Source organism: Protopterus annectens, chromosome 15.part0 (genome assembly GCF_019279795.1).
Source record: "Protopterus annectens isolate FY-2018-M chromosome 15.part0, PAN1.0, whole genome shotgun sequence".
Lineage (NCBI taxonomy): Eukaryota > Metazoa > Chordata > Ceratodontiformes > Protopteridae > Protopterus > Protopterus annectens.
In genome coordinates this window covers 856,526,586-856,545,661 of record NC_056749.1, presented here as the reverse complement: position 1 = coordinate 856,545,661, position 19,076 = coordinate 856,526,586, and positions in this window count along the sequence as shown.

Genomic DNA, 19,076 nt, shown 5'->3' with positions numbered 1-19,076 from the left:
TAACTTTTTTTTCCTGTAATATGTGTTTTTTTTCATGACTACATACATTTGAAGTTTAGAGGGTTATATAATATTGTTTTCATTGGGGCATATTAGGATCAATATTGGTCCCTTATGTCGGATACTATTTCTTTATTGTTTTTGATTTGCAATACTACTTACGGATTTTATGGCAAATGCATTGCTGATTGTTAACTTCTGATTTTTTTAGTCTATAACTTTACATTTATGAGTATTTTGGAATATTTCAACTGTTTTTACCATCATATATAGTAAGCTGGGCACTATAACAATTGGATTAGGTAATAGGGTTTATATATACATTTGTTACCCGATGCTATGATTAGTTGGCACAGGTTATTGACAACGCTTACTTCTACGGAAGCCTTTTTAAACACATTTGGATTTTGTGTCAACATTTACTGCTATTGGGCTTTGGATGTATCATCTACCCGTTAATACTTAGTTCCTAGAATGATATATTAGCTTGGTATGTTGTTTATTACATACTTAACTTTATAGCGGTTTTCAGATTATGTTGGTAGGTTAGTTGTTCTCAGTATTGTTATAATATTTACTTATTTCTTACAACACAGTAGGCAGTTGGTAATACTCTAAATACATGTTCATTGAATTATCCGCACTGTTATGAATACAATATAATTGGATTGAGTTTATTTTGTATAATTTTTGACGCCATTTTTTGGTGCCAAATCTTGGAGTTTTGTCCACATTTTATTTGTACCAACCATTTGATGCTTTGTCATCTCTATCCCTTTATGGACATATTTTGGGGTTTTTCAACCTCCTGTAGGATTTTTCATCTGGTTTTCTTTCTCCTTTTTGTGTGCAAATGTTAATGGATTGATACTATGAATAGGAGGAGTTCCCCTTTACATTAATATTGTTGGCACACATATATGATTTTTTTATTGAATGCTCAAACTATAAATTATTTATTAGTTTTTAGTTTTGGTTTTGTGGACTTCCAATAGGTTTTGGATTCACATATACAATGTATTGAATCCCTTCCTTGTTCTATCTGATGGTTTATTGGTATATAATTTAGTTGGTGTGACTCCCTGACTCTCATCCACAGACATCATCATTTGAATTTGGTTTCTGATATATACCTTCTTTAGGGCTTTCCTTGGTTTGTTGTCTTATTAGTGTTACCCGTTGATGTTTGCACGTGGAAGGGAGAAAGAAAACCAGATAGTTCTTCTACTTGACCCCTTCCACTCTTTCTCTTCCCTCTCCATTATAGTTTCCCTTCTCATCACAGATTTTTCCCTCTTTCCCCTGCAAATACTTTCAACCCTATCCTTTTCCTAAGACCCCATCCTTTTATTTTTGTTTGTGCTGCCTACTCAACTCCACTACATCAATCTCTTCCACCTCTGCTTGCCAAACATGCCTCCCAAAATCCTTCATAATATCTATGTCCCATCATTACTACTTGTACTTCTCATTCCCTATATTTTGCTACGTCCTACACTCACAAAATACCCTTTTCCCTCCTCCTACACAAACCAACCCTTGTACTCATTCACAACCTTCTCTATCTACCCACTACAACAACATATCTTCCACTCTTATTCCTCCCAAAACACTGTACCTTTTCCATCCCAAAAGCTTCACCACACCAAAAACTCTCACTCTGAAAATCCTCCCTCCCCATAACAGCCTCCTACTTCTAAAACACAAAGACAAAAGTTACTACCAATAATGACCTTGTCTTATGTGTCGATATTCATCCGAACCCTGGCCCCTGCCTCACCACTAACAACGTCTCCCTAACCCCTTTTTCTCCCTCTGGAATAAAACATAGTCCCCCTCCCAATTCTTCTACCACTTCCTCTCCTAACCCTCTTAAGCTCTTCTCTATCAATGCTCAGAGCCTAAATAACAAAATTCACCATCTTCATGCTTGGATTTGCCACAACCAACCAGACATCCTAGCCATTTCTGAAACCTGGCTAAAACCCCACATCACTGACTCTGAAATCTTACCTCCCGGCTTCCAAATCCACAGAACTGACCGACCAAATAAAAAAGGTGGAGGCTCTGCAATAATTTTCTCTAAACTTCTCTCCCTGATCCCTCTACAAATTCCAACTCCTGAGTTCAAAAACGCTGAACTTACAGCCAGTCTCCTTCGACTAAATAAACATAAGAACATCTGCATTATCTCCCTTTATATATCCCCAGGTGACAACATAACAACCCTTGAAAATATTCTTTACTGGGCCTCAACTGAAATCAAATTTGAAACCTACATTCTAGGCGACGTTAACATTGATTGGAATAAAATCAACTCTCCTTCCCTCCCAATTCATCAACCTCTTTAACTTCACCCAAGTAATACACTCAACCACCGGCCTAACAAAACAAATCTCCCAGGATCTACCATTGACTGGATCCTAGTCTCTCATCCAAACAAAATAACTCTTTCAGGCACTATCCCTGATACCTTCAGTGACCATCTCCCTACTTTCATACACCGCTCCGCTAACTCTACCCAATATCTACACCACTACATCCACACTCGTAATCTCAGCAACTTCAACCCAACTATCTTCTCAAACAGTCTTAAACATACCAACTGGCAGACCCTAAATACACTTCCCCTAGACAAAGCTGTTGAACAGTTTAACTCTATCTTCCTAAATACTCTGAATTCCCTAGCTCCTCCAAGAAACAAACGAGTCAAAGCTAACTCTGCCCCCTGGCTATCCAAAGAAACAAAACAAGTCATGCATCAAAGGGACAAATCTTGGAAGCTATACCAGAAAAATAAAATCCCTTCTTCCCTGCTCCAATACACCCAACTCCGCAACCTAGCAAAAAAACTAATCACCCTGGACAAAAAGAACTACTACTACAAACTACAGTCCAACCAAAATAAGAACCCCAAACAGTTCTGGAAATCAGTAAATTCCCTTCTCCACCCAGGATCTAAAAATAACCCTTGCCCAGACCCAAGTAAAACTGACTCAGATCTAAGCTCTCTCTTCAACAAATTCTTCACGGAATCTATAGCTAATCTTACCAAATCCTTCCCCAACAATAATACATCCAACTCTCTTTCCTCTACTCCCAACAACCCCTCTAACTGTCCTCCCAGTTTCCAGCTGAAACCTGTTTCAACTATATTCATAAAAAGACTCTTATCTAAACTAAAGCCATGCACTAATGCCCTGATAACATCCCTCCTCTTTCCTTAAATGTGCTGCCGAAGGTATTGCTCTCCTATCAGCATCTTAATTAATAGATCTATAAAAGAGTCATATGTTCCTATGCTTTGGAGATCAGCCTACATTCTCCCTCTTCATAAAGGAGGCAAAAACACAAATATCTCCAACTTTCGCCCAATTGCCCTACTCTCACCTTTATCAAAAATCCTAGAGAAATGCGTCCACCACCAACTCATGCCTTTCTTAATCCATAACAACCTCCTAACACCCACCCAACATGATTTCCGCCCTGGACACAGTACTATTACTGCCTTACTATCCTTCTTAGAAACAGTCAACCAAGCCAGGGATTCTGGGTTACTAGTTTCCACTGTACTGCTAGATCTGTCTAAAGCCTTCGACACCATCTCTCACAAACACCTTCTCTTTCATCTATCAAACCTTCATCTCTCCCCTGATACTCTATCCTGGTTCTCTAGCTACTTATCAGATAGATCCCAAGCTGTCAAATGGAACAACTCTACCTCCTCCTTCTTACCTACACCCACTGGTGTTCCCCAGGGGTCCATCCTTGGACCCATGCTTTTCAACATCTTAATAAATAACCTTCACTCTGCCATCCCAGACACAACAGTCATCCAATACGCAGATGATTCTACCTTAGTCTGCCGCCTCCAACATTCGAACTACTGACAAAAACCCAAATAGCTTTTTCCACTACTGAGAACTGGATGCACCAAAATCATCTCTCTCTAAACTCTAATAAATCCAAAATTCTTCTCTCCACTCTCTCCAGGGCTTGCACATTTGATAAAACAGCATTCAAAATCATAAGCCAAACAAAGTCAACCATAGAGGTGGTCCCATCTGCAAAACTCCTTGGCATCACTATAGACGAGCACCTCAAATTTGATAGCCACATACAACAAAACATAAAGAAAACCCACCAAAAGCTAGGTATGCTCTATAAGAACAACTGCTTTCTCTCCAACTCTGCTAGACATTCCTTAGCAACTACCTATCTTCTACCATCTCTACTATATGGAGCCCCTCTCCTTACTAACCTGTCTTCTTCCATCTCCACTAAACTCGAAATCTGCTATAATAAAATCTCTAAATTTGCTACCAAATCTAAAACCTCTTCTCACCATTGTCTTTCCCTACAAACTCTGAACTGGCTAGAACTCCTAACTACCTAGACTACCTCCAACTAACCACTGCTCACAAATTAATATTCTACCCTGAAAAATGCCCAGCCCTAGCAAACATCCTTCCGCCATACACCCCAAACAGATCTCTTAGATCTGAACACCAAAATTTAATCACCATCCACAAACCCAATCGCCCTGCTGGCCAGCTCCTTCCCTCCTACTCTCTTGGCAGGAAATGGAACTCTCTCCTTCTTCTCTTAGAACAACATCTAACACTGAAGCCTTCAAAATCCAACTTTTCTCTTACTTATCCTCTAAACATAAGTGCACCTGCTTACATCCTACATAAATCTACATAAATTCCCCTTGAACCCTCTACATCCTTTCTCTTTACTCTACCCTAATACTATCTTCTTTTCTTCTTTTTCTCTCTCGATCACTGCTTGATCAAACTATATTCTACTCTCAGTTTATGTACTTTCTCTCTCTCTACTCCTCATATGTAAATATTGTAAATAGCATGTAACCTTACACCTTCTTTTCATACAGTCAAACCTGCTACTTAAGGAAACTACTAAATCTATTGTATCTACCTTCCTGAATGATGTTTTTTGAAGTATACTGCGTGTATTTGCTTTTTTACTAACTGTATTCAATGTAATGTTATTCCAAATGTATAAATTTTATTACTATCTTTTACACTATGTAACTTAGATTGTATTTGCTTTGCTTTTGGAGCTTTTCTCCCCGGGCCTCCACTGAAAATGGGTACGTTCTGGCCCAGTGGACTTCCCTGGTAATCAAACTGGAAATAAATAAATAAATAAGGTAAAAGCGAAAAGGGTTTGGGAGTTCTTAAAGGGAATAAATTTGTTTTTTTAAGATTAATTTTGTAGTTAGATATTTCTGCAAAGTCATCTACTGCTTTTAATAACTTTTTAGTGTCTGAAATTGGAGTTGTACAGTATATATTGAGATCATCCGCAAAAGCCGCCATTGTTATTTAAGTCCCATAAAGTATTGGGGCATTATGATATACATTCTGTTTAATATATAAAAATAAGGGTTCTAGATATATATTGAATAGTAAAGGGGGCAAAGGACAACCCTGACGGGTTCCATTTTTGATATGTATTTTTTTCGAGAAATTTTTATTTATGTATAGAGTTGTATAAGGATTATTGTATACAATTTTTAACATTAGAACAAATTCTTGAGGTATATTCAAATATGGTAAAATATCAAATAAAAAATGTATATTAACTCTATCAAAAGCTTTCTGTGCATCAATTATGAGCGCATAAATATTAAAATTTTTATGTTTAGCATAAGCAATCAATGTATGAAGTGTTAATGTATTATCACTAGTTTGTCTAGTAGTTATAAAGCCGGCTTGTTCATTAGATATTATTTGATTCATTATTTTTTTTAATCTACTAGCTAGAATAGAGGTCAAAATTTTCATATCAACATTTATTAAAGAAATTGGTCTATAATTATCTGGATTTTGGGCATCAGAATTAACTTTAGGTATAAGAATAGTTTTTGAGGCACTAAAATGAGGGTCATTGATTTTATTATTAATTATGTAATTAAATACACGCGAGAGTATTTTACATAAAATATCATAAAAAGTTTTATAAAATTCCGCCGTCAAACCATCAGGACCCAGTGCTTTATGTGATTTCATGTGTTTAATTATATATATTACTTCTTCATCAGATATAGGTTGAATCAGATCTTTTCGAGAATTATCATCTATTTTCGGAAAACTAATTGTTTGTAAGAATTCTTTATTAGTCCTATGTAAGGATACATCCTTTTGATCACCATAGATACTAGAATATATCTGTTCAAAAATATTAATAATATATTCAGTTTTAGAATAACTTGCATTCTTAAATTGTATTTCCGAAATTTGTACTGCTGTTCTAGATTGATTAATGATTCTAGCTAATGCCCTTGATGGTGTTTGAATATGGTTGGCATACCTCGCTAACATCCTATGTTCATGAAATGTCAGTCTATTGTTTTGGATTAAAAAGAGATCTTTTTGGCATTTAAGTAATTCTGTCTCTGTTTGAGTATTATAATTCTGAATCAGTTCTTGGTCAAGTGTTTTTATTTTAGCTTCCAATTTTTGTATGTCTCTAATTTGTATTTTTTTATAATATGAAGCTTTTTGCAGAAAGATCCCTCTTACTTGTGTTTTACCTGTCGCCCATTCAATATCCGGTGCATGTTGCTGTTCCTCTAATCTATCTAATAAGCTATTAAGGAAATCTGTAATTTCATGTATTATTTCCTCTTTATTTAACAAATGTGAGTTAAGAGACCAATTATAACCCCTTTGCAGCAAGCTGTCTCTAGGATCTTTAGTAAAACTTAATGAAAATTTTGAATGATCTGATAAGTAACGAGCATGTATAGAGACTAAAGGTTCAAAATTAATCATTGTTCCTGAAATCAAAAATAAATCTATTCTGGACCACATTTTGTGACATGTTGAATAAAAAGTAAAGTTATTTGTATTAAGGTGATTATTTAAATATTTAAAAGGGTCATATAGTTGGAAATCCAACTTTATATAATTTATTGCTATTACTGCTTGTCTATTAAATGCTCTTTGTAGACAAGATCTATCCAACTTCGGATTTTGATAAGAGTTCCAATCCCCTCCAATAATTATATAATATTTATCATACTGGGTCAAAATCGGATAAAGTGATGCTATAAAAAGTTGTTGATTATTACAAGGTACATATACATTTAAAAGTAAAATTGGTTTATCAAAAAGAGTGGAAGAAAGAATAACATAACACCATCTTCCTTCTTTATCTATTTTAGAGTCTAAAATTTTCCCTTGATATTGATTTTTAATAACTATAGCTACCCCAGCACTGTTAGTTTTACCTTCTGAGGCTACAACTTCTCTAATCCAATTCCTTTTCTTAATATCAACCCATTGATCATTAGTTAAATGTGTTTCTTGAAATAATATGAAAGACGCCTTAGCCTGCAAAAGTAAATGAAAAAATAATTTCCTCTTCTATTAGTTCTGGAGCCCTTTTATGTTCCATGAATCTATTTCCCACATTTCAATGGGTTATTTTATATAGTAGATGTCTAAAAGGGAAAACATAAGATAAAATCAAAATAGTTTTAAAAAACATATATAATTTGGAAGCATTCTTGAAATCTTTTCCTATACCAGTGCCTACCCCCTCTACCCCCGGACCAGGACATATATAGGTCATGTATAGCGTAAAAAACTAAAAAGGTCAATAAAGTAAACATATGCAAAATCTTCAGTTTATAACAACTCAAAAACATCCCATAGACAGAACCTATATAAACTAACTTTAATTCTACAAAGCCTAATCTAAACATTCCCTACCAAACACTACTGTTCATCTACATCTCTTTTGTTAACTGTTGTTTAAGTAAATCATGCTGACGATATAACAATAATGTACGAAAAGCTTTCAATCGTTTTGATTAGTTAGCTATATATAAACAGTATAGATCATTTATGATAGCATGCAAATGTCATTCAGTAAAATGAGAATCCAATATTTGGTCAACATTGTCTTCGATTATTTAAGCATCAAATATAGGGAGAGAAAAAAAAAACCCTCTTCATAATCTGTTATATCAATATAGAAATATAGGTATTAACATAAAAACAGAAAATAATTAATTTTCCTAATGGATACATTAAGTCCTTCATTGTTTATATACTTCAGCTCAACACTATCTCCTAATATTATTAAGTGATGGCTAGCTCAATGTTTACACTGTTACCCCACTAGTGTAGTATAAAACTATGTCACATCTAACTAGTACTATATGAATTTTGTTATATGTTATACTTATATAGAATGTCTAGTGTAATTCCTATATATGTGTCACACACTAGTATTAAGGGACTCAATATGTCCTTTCAGGATAATTCTAAAATAGTAAAACAACATCTATTTATCTTAAAAAGAAAAGGAAAAAACAAAAACACAAATATTTCCTGTTCCCCATTTATCTATTATATACTATAAGACTTTAGCTATCATATGAAATGTATATGTAATAGAATGTTCCTATGTGCTTAAATTACTGTAAAACATCATTGTTTTATGTTGTTCATACATTACAAAGCTGAAAACAGTTTTCTTTGGATTTCCAAGCCTGGAAACCATACAAAATGCTCGCGATGGGGGACAGTTAATACAGCCGGACTTCCGGAAACGCCACAGCAAAAACCGCACCCTCAGCAGCATCCAAGGCATTTCCTGTCTCCTCGTCAGTGTGTAGACTTCATGAAAGCCATAAAACTTCGGGAATTACTCGCTGATGACCAGGATCAACAAAACAAAGTCCTTATCTAATCCAGAAGAGGCCTAAAGCACTGAAAATGAAAACAAAGGATTACCAGAACCTCGAGCCACAGCAACAGATCAATCTGACCTCGGATAGCGTGCCAGTCTCAATGGAAAGCCAGATGAAGTCTCAGAGACAGGTAAGCACTTAAAAACTTTCAAAAAGATGGTTTCTGCCTCCTTTTTTGTTGAAACAGAATATTTAGACCCATCCATTGTAAATATTAACATATTAGGATATTTCATTTGAAATTTTATATGTTTATCAATAAGAAACTTACAATATGGAGATAGTGACTGTCTAGCTTGTCTGACTTGTAAAGGCAAATCCTGAGTCAGAGAGATTCTATTGTTGTTCCACATAATATATCCTCCACTTTTTTAGCTGTTATAAGAATTTTACTGACATGTTGGTAGTTAAGTATTTTAACATACACAGGCCTTGGGCTGTTTGAAGCTTGTGATTCTCTCAGAGCTCTATGCTCCCTTTCTATGATTATTTGTTTTATCATGTCAGAGTCCTTAAGAAGTACTGTAAGTATTTGTGTAATAGATGGAATTAACTCATTATATTGTACAGATTCCGGGATTCCTCTAATAATTATATTGTTTCTCCTGGATCTTCCTCTAGATTTGTAAGCTTAGTTTGATTAGCAATAATGTCCAGATCATGTGTATCTGATTTTTTTGCAAGCAAAGTTTATTTGTCTTCATTTTCTGATATCCGAGCTTCAGTCTTGTCCATCCTTTCAAGAATTTGAGTACAGGAAATTCCAAACGTTTGTATTTGTGTAGGTAGTTCTTTCAGAGCCTCTTGAATGGGTAACAAAGCAGTCTTAATGTCTTCCATGTTTAGCACTTGATCAGATTTAGTTTTGCTTTCTGGTTTTTGCTGTTCCTGCTGTTGTATAATTTTTTGCCTTTTAGAAATTACTTCTTTCTCCGGTGACTGCAGTTCTGAAAGTTTAGTTTTGGTAGTAGTTATGTCCATAGTTTTTTCCTCTTTCGACATTTTATATCAGTACAGAGACTCAGAGTGTACCAAGCACATGGTTCCTTTGTTTGATTGTCTCTTCAGAGCCAGCTAATCTACTGTAATCCTGTTAAATATTGTAGTTTTTTTTCTTGTTGAAGGACAATTAAATGAAGTTGTAGTTATTCTTACAAAGATTTATTGTTAAAAAGTTCTTGGTATCACTTCAGGGTTTAGATTTCCTCAGGTTATCTGAAGAGCTGTAGTTCAGCAGTGTTCACAGAATGGCAGCCATCTTTGAAAAAACTAATGTTTTTAAAACTACATGAAGTCTGATGATGAAGGAATTATGGAGTATAGGGTGACTTATGAATAAAAATTTGCCAATCAACCTAACAATAGTAAGTCTTTTGTTAGATGTGAAAACTTTGAAATGGATAATGGCTGACTTGTTGGATGTAATGGTGTGTGATACATCTAGAATGGCATGCATAATACTTTATGTCAACTTTATCACTTCCTAATTTATGTGTGAATATATGGAGTAATAACAGAGCTTTGAATGAAAGTCATAAGATATCAGGTGTAGTGAGGACAAAGACCTGTACAAGGTAAAGAAAATGTGTACTGTGGGTCCTGATCAGCTACATAGTCAGGTCATTTATAAGTTAATCTAATGCCTGGTAGAACCTTTGGCATTTTTTATTTCATTCTTGTCACAGTCTGGTATGGCTCTGTCAGTTTGGAACCTGATAACAGTTACTCATGTACTGAAAGGCAGTGCAGAAGACTTGGTACATAGCTATAAGCCCGACAATTTAACTAATATACTGGCTAAATGCTTCTAATACTGTCTTGCTGACATTGTAAAAGAATAACATTTTTATACTGCTCTTCTGTGTGCAGACCATCATGGCTTCCTAACAGGTAAATCCAATCTAACAAGCTTAATAGCATTTTACGTACCAACAAAATGGCAGTTGAGTTGGGGTTACCTGCTTTTTTTTTTTGTTTTTGCTTTAAGCGAAGCATTTGACTCAGTTTTGTATATTAAGTACCTACAAGTCTGTGTTGCCAATCAGTTCACAGTAAAGCTGGATAATGACTATATTTTTGGTGAGGGACAGAGATTTACATTGTTAGGGCATTTATCACCTTGTTTATTTCATATGGTGCACCTCAAACTGCTGTATTAGGACCAACACTGTTTAATAACTTTCTAGATTTAGAGAGAATTTGACCATTTGACCCAAGGTATGATAATACTTGCAAAGTCAGTGCTTTAATAGCATCTATGAAGGACTATGAGAAAATGAATCAGTACCCGTCATGTTAACCCATGGGTAGTAAATCAATGTATAGTCATGAAGTTTGGAAAAATGACAGTTTCATGTTATCAAGTCTGGCTGGACACCTTCTCTTCAAGACATTCTCAGTGTGAATGATCTAGAGATCGCCTTTAATAGTAATTGAAAATATGCAGACTAATTTTCATTCATACATGCAAGAGCTTTGAAACTGGTGGGTTATATAGACATGACTATTGCATTTAGAGATCCTTATAGTACTGTGTAAACTATGCAATTCAGTAAATTAACCTATTACAGAATATAAAAACAAATTATATATACTTTATTTTTATTTTATTTTGCATTTGATTACCGGGGTGGTACACAAAATCATAAATGACTTTTTGCAGTTATTGCTCAAGTGAAATAAGTCAAAAACAAGAAAACTAAAGGGAAGAGAGATGCACAGAGCTGTGCATATCAAAAACAGAGCCAAAAGTAAACATATATAGCAAAAACTATACAACAGCAATTGACAGATGTAACAACAATTGTGAGAGAATGCAACATTTTACAATTCACATGATTATATTTCAGGCTTACATCATGATGGAAATGCTGTGGGGTTATGAGAGTCAGGGCAGGGGGTGGTGGGGGAGTTAGGAGGTGTTAGTAGCTGAAGAGAGTAATTCTAGAGGTTGAGAGGCCCTTATGTGATGTGGCCTGTTGTGTAGCAAGTACAATTTGGTTTGGTGTGGAGGAATCATATATATGCATATATATATATATATATATATATATATATATATATACACACACACACACACACACACACACACACACACACACACACACACACATTTGCAAAACAAACAATTTGCCTAATGCATACGTAACACTGATAGGGTACATCAGCTGGACTTGCACAGTATGTTATAAAGACCTACTCAACGTAAAATGTGCTTGGGGGTTAGGTATTATGTAGATGCCATTTTGTATCTTTTCTAGGTTTGAATATTAATGGCAATCAACTTGATAATAGGTTTACACAATTTGAGTATTAATACAACATGAAAAGGGGGATAAATCCATAACCCAAACTGTGCTGTGAGTATGAAAATGCTTGCCAATATAAGGAAGGCTGAGAAGTATGTTACAGCAAGTTAAGAACCCACTACATTAATGAACTAGTGACAGGAAATTCACTGTTGGGTTGGAGAAATCTGCATCCCTATGTAACTGTTTACTTGAATACAGGTTTTATGTATCAATGAGTCTGTAACTTCATGAAGCAATTGCTAAAAATATTTTCATATAAAAGTCAGAGCAGGTAATTTATTCTGATTGTAAATCTTATAAACAATATGTCCTTCATATGTCTGAATTGTCTAACACCTTAGACAATGAATGTAATTTATCAATATGACTTACAACAATGACATTTTAAAAAACTTTTTACAAAGAAAATGTGTCCTTTCTAGGATGACATATTCCATCAGCTTTCATTACTTAAGTCTATAAGCACCTAACAAGAAAAAAATACAGCTTCTGCTGTTGCAAATCCTGATCTTGAATAGGACATTTTAAAGGCAATGCTGGTGTCTGTACCAGAATTATAACAATCAACTGGTAGGATAATAAAAGGTTGTTTATACAATAAGGTCATCAGTTCAGTGCTCTGAATTCTTAAAATAATCTTCTTTCAAATAAAGTACAAAACAATTTGTGTTTTACAAAATGTGTGCCACTTAAAATGCAGACAGAATTTCTAGGTTTCTGGGACAAAAACTGAATTGGAGAAGGTGAATATATATTCACGATTTTCTTTACAGTGACTGATTGCAAAATAATATAATGATTGCATAAATGTAGTTCCTATGTCTATCATAGCTGATAAATGTTAAGCAAATAATAACCAATAACAGGAAAATACAACATGCTTTCATGTGTAACACAACTTAATTATAATCTGTTTTGAACACAATATAGGAGATACGTTTGAAACTGAAAAAAATTTTAAAAAGCTGCCTTTTTTTGCATTTTGCACATAGGTTGCCTTTGCACTTACAAAACCTTCTAGGTGAAAAATCTCACGCAGACACATTCTGTTTTCATATACTTATCCTGTAACCACTGTTCTCACACTTCCTCCCAGTAAACTTACCGCTATGTGGGAATATTTTTTTTTTTGTTAGCTATGCAGCTTAATTGCAGGGCTAATAACTGACAGAGTCAGATCCCGGACTAGAAGAGGAAGGTTGTTAGCAAAACATAGTCTTAGCCACCAGGCTAGATAACTAGGAGAGCAGTTGGCATAAGCAGAATTTCACCTTCTTTGCCATTTCACAATGAGTTATCGCAAATGAGTAGGTAACATATACTGTACACGTGGTTATGCATTACACTTCAGTCAGCAGATGCCCAAAAGGTGGGGTAGAAGAACTGAACTCATCACAAGGGCATTTCTGTATGTACTGAGCTTTCCTTTTGGTGTAGTGGAAGCACACAGAAGTGGTTATCTTTGGTTCATGGAGTGTGTGACCACTAGATAACCAGTTGATTGGGAGAATTTTGTTTAATTTCTGATGATCTTAAAAAACAAGTGAAAGCATGTTGTTAATATTTCATATAGGTGATACCTCATGATCATTTATAATAAAAATAAAAGTCCAGATAGCTGTCAGTTCTAGTTCATCCTTCTTCAGTAAGACCATTATGTGGTTTCTGTCTCACAGTGGGTAATTGTTCAGAAAACTGCAGTCCAGTGTGATTTTCATCTTCACCTTTTTTTTACAGTTTATTTTTAACTTGTGATGACCAAACTGTTGTTTAGTATTGTACTGATGCTAATAGTTATGTGTTTTCACACCACTGCATAATTCAGATGCACATTTGGGTTAATACTGGTGTCACATATTTAGGTCATATCCTACATTTCTTATTAATCTATGTCATGCAGATTTATATTACTTTGGCTGACTGTCTTTTACAGCTGATATTCATTTGTCACTGCTTCTTTAGCATTTTGCCAATAATGGTGAAAGGACTGGTATTTGGGCATGTCCTCTCTTTCTAAATTAAATGGTCATGCAATCCCTGAATAAAATAATTTTGAAAGAATCCTAGATGCCTTCAGATTCTTCTGACCTTTACCCTATCTAATAAAAATGTAGAATATGGAAGCCCCCTCTAATTATCGATATGGCTGTCTCACATATTTGCGAATATTAATATTTTACATTATTCTTCTGTGTTGTCAGATATGTGGGTATATTAATACCATGCATTACTTTTCTATGTTGTCTTTGTAAGTTCACAATAGGTGTCAATAGACTTAGTCTGTTGAACGTGGAAATTCCTTCAAATAACAATTATGATATTACAGTTGAGTGAAACACTGACAAATGTGATACATTTGGAGAAGATGATGATACATTTATACACAGGGGTTGTCAATTAAAATGGTTAATAAAAATGAGGTATGAAAGTAGTGATGGACAAACATAAAAAGGTCACAGGAAGTGCAGACGGGAAGATGTGATACATGAGGCATCTGTAAGATACATAGAAAAAGACAGAACAGAGGAAACACTGCATCTTTGTGTGTGTGTGTGGGGCGGAGGTAGGAGATGAGCAAACATTCCAGTACACCACATAGGAGGACATTCATTTTGATGTAACAAAATGACTGCATCCACAATTGCATATAGTTTGTTATCTGTCATTAGTTACTTTTTTTGGGAGAGCAGTCTGCTGGTATCTGGGAAATGATTAGCAAATAACTATTGGCATGTAAAACAAGAACAGCAGTACAGTTTTTAATCCTTTTAATTAAATAGTAGTCAAGTAGTCAGCTAGAGATTTAAAGTATGCAGTGTGGTTGATTTTGTGCTGATTGGAGAAGTGAAAAGCTCGTTAAATGGCCAGTTAGTCACTGATAAACAATCAATAAACATTCAGAGAAAGGCAACAATCCTTCTATTAACACCAAAGACTGTTAATTTGCCTAGCCATCTAGTTCTGAGGGATATCCTGTAGTGCAAGGTAGCATACTAGTCAGGTTCAAATTAAAAAATAAATTCACAATGATTTTTCACCGATAAAATAATACAGCTGTCAAAGTCAAGCCAGAAAACTGATTAGTATATGAAAGCTGTGAAGTAGAAGCACGCTGACATAATAAACGGCACGAACTTTTTAATAAACATAAGCGCTTTCAGCTAAGCAAATGCCCAGCCTTCTTCAGACAAAAACCAGTTAACACAGCCTGGTTTTTATACATAAAACCTACATCTATAAGTGGCTAAACAGCCAATCACATTACTAAATTGATACTGGATATTCCTATTTCTTTTAATTAGATAGAACAACTTCTTACAAGCCTATATTAATCATCTGTTGAGTTACTACTCCACTAAACAACTTGATTAGTGCTTTATTTAAAAATCTAGTTGAAATGGCTACGGTTAAATCTAAAATTCAAAATAAAATTGTAGGAATGCGTAAATGTGGTATGTGCCCTCAATGTAAGTTCATCCATGTTGGTAACAAAGTGTATATCAACAGTAAAAACTATTTCATTAAGGGTAATTACAATTGTGACACCAATGGCGTGATATATGTGGCTCTATGTGAAAAATGTCCTTCCTTCTATATTGGCAAAACGGAGAGAAAAATAAAGAAAAGAATTTACAAGCACCTGTATGCTATAGATAGGAAGGACCTCACAAATGCACTTGCCAGGCATGTGTTAGAATTCCCTAACCACTGTTTCACTTTCAGTGTAGTACATCACATCAAAAATGACATAAGGGGAGGGCCCTGGCAGCTACATTTAGAAGAGCAAGAAGTATTATGGCAGATTAGAACATGTGCACATTTGCTTCCAGGTTTGAACGACTATGTCTCCATTAAGGGTATTCTTAAGCTTAAAGCTCTCCTTAGATAAGCATTAGTGGTTAATAATTTATCCAGTGTGTAAATGGGGAGGGTAATAATTATTAGTTAAGAAAGTGAGATTTCCACCTTCATAATATTTTAGATTTAGGATTGGTAAAAGCCTTAGGCAATTTAATTGATATTGTTATGTCTTCAGTTATGGTTATTGTGTGTTTTTAAAAAATGTGTTTTTTAATATTTGTTTTTAAATAAGGCACTCATCAAGTTGTTTAGTGGAGTAGTAACTCAACAAATGATTAATATAGGCTTGAAGGAAGTTGTTCTATCTAATTAAAAGAGATAGGAATATCCTGTATCAATTTAGTAATGTGATTGGCTGTTTAGCCACTTATAGATGTAGGTTTTATGTATAAAAACCAAGCTGTGTTAACTGTTTTTTGTCTGATGAAGGCTGGGCATTTGCTTAGCTGAAAGCGCTTACGTTTATTAAAAAGTCCGTGCCGTTTATTGTGTCAGCGTGCTTCTACTTTCCTTTTGTGTGTTTTACTCAGTTGTTAAAGTTTTTTCTGTTTCATATGAAAGCTGTGACTTGAGATGAACTAAGGTAACAGCATAGTAAAATATACAGTGTACACACCCTAAATGTATAAGAGCATATTCAGACTGAACAGACAATGTACACATGAACACACACACACACACACACACACACACACACACACACACACACACATATATACATTACATTATACTATATATATATGTATATATATATATATATATATATATATATATATATATATATATAAGGATTGTTGCCCTTCTCTGAATGTTTATTGATTGTTTATCAGTGACTAACTGGCCATTTAACAAGCTTTTTACTTCTCCAATCAGCACAAAATCAACCACACTGCATACTTTAAATCTCTAGCTGACTACTTGACTGTTATTTAATTAAAAGGATTAAAAACTGTACTGCTGTTCTTGTTTTACATGCCAATAGTTATTTGCTAATCGATGTTTTCTTTCTTAACACATTTGCCTATTTTACTTTGTATTTACCATGACTTTATATGTAATATGTGTATTAATTAGCCCTCATTTTACGCATTACTATTTGTATTGTCTATCTTCATATAATGTGTTTAATTACTGGAGCTTTTCTCCCTGGGCCTCTACTGAAAATGGACATATATCCAGCTAGACTAGCCCGGTCAACAAATGTAAAATAAAAAAATAAAAAAAAATAAAATATATATATATATATATATATATATATATATATATATATATATAGTGTGTGTGATTATGTCAGCTTATAATTAAATTACAAAACAATGTCTGAAAAAAAGAAAGGAAAAAAAAGAACAGTTTTTCAGCAATGTACAATAGACTGAACCACCCTCAAATAAATGGTTTTGCTGAGAGAACAAGTCCCTTCCTCATATTCCTTTAGTGGGTCTGTATTAGATAAATGAAAGTTTATGTTACCAAATGCTAACATGAGTGAAAATCCCGGAACCTGAAACTGGAATTGTGAGATCGCAGTACAGTGAAGATGGGAATATTTGCCCTTTCCTCACTGTAGTGCGATCTCGGAGTTGGAATATATATTTAGCGGGGGATTGCAGTTTTGAGTTCCAGGATTTTCAATAATGTCAGCGTTTGGTAAGATAAACTTTAATTTATCTAATATAGACCCCCCACCATACTTAACTATACCAACTCTGATGTCGTACCAACTAAAAATAAGAACAAAATCTCAAAAAAACATAGATCAGGACTATTTATATATTTTATCTTCCTTGCATAAAAGTCTAGACAAAGCCAAAAAGTGCTCCCCAAACCAGAAACATTAATTAAATATTACTCTGACTCATTTACTCATTTAAAAACTTAAAAGAACAACAGCTTTTTCATCGTCATGATATATCTCCAAACTAAGAAGCACAAACTAGCAAGTTAATCTACAGTTTGACATTATGGATGAGCATCCAAGCTACCATTTGCTCCACTTTTGCTTCACTGATACAGGACATCTTGATATCTGTTTGCTGTTACCTTCATTTGTTCATATCAACTACTGGTGTGTGTGTGTGTGTGTGTGTGTGTGTGTGTGTGTGTGTGTGTGTGTGTGTGTGTGTGTGTGTGTGTATCAGTAAACAACTATGGAAAATCAACAAAGTAGGATGGAGATTGTGGTACAGTGGGGATTGGGGAATATGCCCTTTTCTCCACTACAGTGTGATCTCAGAGTTAGTATATATAATTAGCAGTCAGTGTGTGGAGCTTGCCCCCCCCCCCTGCAAAAACACTGTTTCTTTTCCATAGTTGCTTGTCGATGTATTAAATTGTCAATCATATGGTCTCGATCATATGAACTTTGACAGCTTAAAAATTTAGCAAGCTAAAATAGGTCCTTACTAGGCATATTCAAGAATGGTTTATGCCAGAGGTAGATTAAAAAGTCACAGCCCCGCTGAATATCACTAAAATGGTAATATAATCACAATTATGTAAACTACAAAATAATCACAATGCAGGAAAATAATGACAAGTCAATTATTTGTGACCAACCATTCTGTGATGATTTCTAATGTATAACTCTTAGAATTTACCTGGATATATATATATATATATATATATATATATATATATATATATATATATATATATATCTATATATATATATATATATATATATATATATATATATATATATATATATATGTAAATATATATCAAGATCTTGTGCAACATAAAAAAAGGTGCTGAATGGATAGAAGAAGTAAAAGAAAGACTCAGGAGTTCAAATGTACAGGATATAAAATGGAATGAAGTAATGTCCAGAGAAATTAAAACAAATTAAAACTGGTCTGCACATAGCTGCATTATTTAGAGTTCCAGTGAAACTACACTGGATAGTTGCAGGCACACCTTTTCTAAGTGTTTCTGCCACAATGGAACTTGTCAATTATAACTGGCAGACAGATCTCAAACAACCTACAGGTAGTCGCAACACCTTCTGGGAGAAATTACATGCCCTTCTGTAACCAGAAGAAGGTGCTATGGGTATCCTCCGATGCAGTTAAATTATGCCATTGTTGTCTAATGAGTTTGTTTACTTCAATGGGATATCTACTGGGGTCCATTATGTATCTTAGTGAATTATTGGCACTTGTGTCAGCTTTTTT